Source organism: Cottoperca gobio, chromosome 9 (assembly GCF_900634415.1).
Source record: "Cottoperca gobio chromosome 9, fCotGob3.1, whole genome shotgun sequence".
NCBI lineage: Eukaryota > Metazoa > Chordata > Actinopteri > Perciformes > Bovichtidae > Cottoperca > Cottoperca gobio.
In genome coordinates, this window is record NC_041363.1 from 13,218,726 (window position 1) to 13,222,034 (window position 3,309).

The following is a 3,309-nucleotide window of genomic DNA, read 5'->3' on the forward strand; positions in this document are numbered from 1 at the left end:
TCAGTACGAACCACATCCTGAAGTACGCGGACGACATCCTGAAGTACGCGGACGACATCCTGAAGTACGTGGACGACACAACAGTGGTGGGACTCATCAGGGACAACAACGAACTGGCCTACAGGGAGGAGGTGAAGCATCTGACAGACTGGTGTCACACCAACAACCTGATCCTGAATGTTGACAAAACAAAAGAGATCATTGTTGACTTCAGGAAAAAGCAGCACTGTCACACCCCCCCCCCCCCCCCACTCCTCCTCAACGGCACAGCAGTGAAGACTACAGACAGCACAAAGTTCTTGGGGGTGCAACTCCCAAATAGTCTGACCTGGTCCCTTCACACCTCCTCACTGGTGAAAAAGGCACGGCAGCGCCTGCACTTTCTGCGCAGGTTGAAAAGAGCACAGCTCCCCCCTCCCATCTTCACCACGTTCTACAGAGGCACCAGAGAGCATACTGACCAGTTGCATCTCTACCTGGTCTGGAAACTGCAACACCTCAGACTGGAAGTCTGCAGAGAGTGGTGAGGACAGCGGAGAGGATCATCGGGGCGTCTCTTCCTTCCATCAGAGACATTGCTAATAAACGCTGCCTCACCAGAGCCCAGAACATTATAAAAGACCCCACTCACCCCCACCACGGCCTGTTCTCCCTGCTGCCCTCTGGCAAGAGGTTCCGCAGCATAAAGAGCAGAGCAACCAGACTCTGCAACAGTTTCTTTCCCCAAACCGTCAGACTGTTTTTCTCCTGAGCAATGTGAACTCCACTCTAAGAACTCTTAAATGTATATATTTTATAGAGTGTATATATGTTATTTATATAAAGTACATTTATATTTTAAGTACACATTTTATTTTATATTTCTGCATCAGCACCACGACACTTTTAAATATTTATGACCAATTACTCTTTTACACTTTTACAGTAAGCCAGGACAAACAAAATTTAATTTGAATTGTACATTGTATAATCTCGAAATGACAATGTTTTTTGATTTGATTTGATTTGTTTCAGTTACTTTATCACCCAATATTTATTCCACTTGTGTATCTCTATGGGTTGCTTCTCTCCTCCTCCTCCTCCTCCTCCATCGTATCCAGCCTCATTAGCACATAACAGGTTATCGACATGCATAGCTGGGTCTTGATTTAGACGTTCAACCTGATTAGTCCTTAATGAAGCGAGACCAGCCAACTCAATGGAAGTGCACACAGCGCTCTAAGACATTAACAAAACATGTATGAGCCCTCCTGCACGTACACACATACATACTAACATATATTCTCTGCGATACCTTTATTAACCTGCGCTTTGCTCATTTTCATACTATGGACATTGATGTACGAAGAACCTAATTACAGGACTGTCTCAGAAAATTAGAATATTGTGATAAAGTTCTTTATTTTCTGTAATGCAATTAAAAAAACAAAAATGTCATGCATTCTGGATTCATTACAAATCAACTGAAATATTGCAAGCCTTTTATTATTTTAATATTGCTGATTATGGCTTACAGCTTAAGAAAACTCAAAAATCCTATCTCAAAAAATTTGAATAGTTCCTCAGACCAAGTAAAAAAAAAGATTTATAACAGCAAAACAAAATCAAACATTTGAAAATGTCCATTAATGCACTCAGTACTTGGTTGGGAATCCTTTTGCACGGATTACTGCATCAATGCGGCGTGGCATGGAGGCAATCAGCCTGTGGCATTGCTGAGGTGTTATGGATGCCCAGGATGCTTCAATAGCGGCCTTTAGCTCATTAGCATTGTTGGGTCTGGTGTCTTTCAGCTTCTTCTTCACAATACCCCACATATTCTCTATGGGGTTCAGGTCAGGGGAATTGGCAGGCCAATCGAGGACAGTAATGCCATGGTCAGTACACCAGTTACTGGTGGTTTTGGCACTGTGGGCAGGTGCCAGATCATGCTGGAAAATGAATTCCTCATCTCCATAGAGCTTTTCAGCAGACGGAAGCATGTAGTGCTCTAAAATCTCTTGGTACACAGCTGCATTTACTCTGGGCTTGATGAAACACAGTGGACCAACACCAGCAGCTGACATGGCTCCCCAAACCATCGCTGACTGTGGGAACTTCACACTGGATTTCAAGCAACTTGGATTTTGCTCCTCTCCAGCCTTTCTCCAGACTCTGGCGCCTTGACTTCCAAATGAAATACAAAACTTGCTTTCGTCTGAAAAGAGGACTTTGGACCACTCTGCAACTGTCCAGTGCTTCTTTTCCATAGCCCAAGTCAGACGCTTCTTCCGTTGTCTTGAGTTCAGAAGTGGCTTGACCATGGGAATACGGCTATTGTAGCCCATTTCCCGGACACGTCTGTGAACAGTGGCTTTTGATACCTGGACTCCAGCTTCAGTCCACTGTCTTTGAAGCTCCCCCAAATTCTGGAAGCGACTCTTCTTCACAATGCTGTTAAGGTTGCGGTCATCTCTCTTGGTTGTGCAGCGTTTCCTGCCACATTTCCCCCTTCCAACAGACTTTTTGTGGATGTGCTTTGCAACTGCACTCTGTGAACAGCTTGCTCTTTGAGAAATTTCTTTTTGTGTCTTACCCTCCTGATGGAGGGTGTCAATGATGGTCCTCTGGACAGCAGTCGGATCAGCAGTCTTTCCCATACTTGTGATTTAGTTTACTGAACCAAGCTGAGTGTTTTTCAAGGCTCAGGAAACCCTTGCAGGTGTTTCGAGTTAATTAGACGATTCAAGTGATTCGTTGAACACCCTACTAGTATACTTTTTCATGATATTCTAATATTTAGAGATAGGATATTTGAGTTTTCTTAAGCTGTATGCCATAATCAGCAATATTAAAATAATAAAAGGCTTGCAATATTTCAGTTGATTTGTAATGAATCCAGAATGTATGACATTTTGTTTTTTTAAATTGCATTACAGAAAATAAAGAACTTTATCACAATATTCTAATTTTCTGAGACAGTCCTGTATATTAGATGATGGCAGACAACACTAAAATTCATTTGAGTAGTACAAATTGTTGAGATGTTTCTTCTTAAAGAGACATTTCAGACACATATAAAGAGCTACAAGACCAGATAATACTGCAGGGCTACTTTTAATTATAAGTGCTTACAAACAGTGCATATCAGAAAGGTGCATTTAATAAAACTATTATAAACCAGATGAAACACAGCTACTCTTTCCGGTGGATTTTTCTTGTTATTCTTGAGGAATACAATAAACAACAAGAACAAATGGAATGATAAAATTAGCAGCGAGTCCTTACGTCAAGCACACTTTATTAGCCAGTGAGTGAAAGAAAATGATA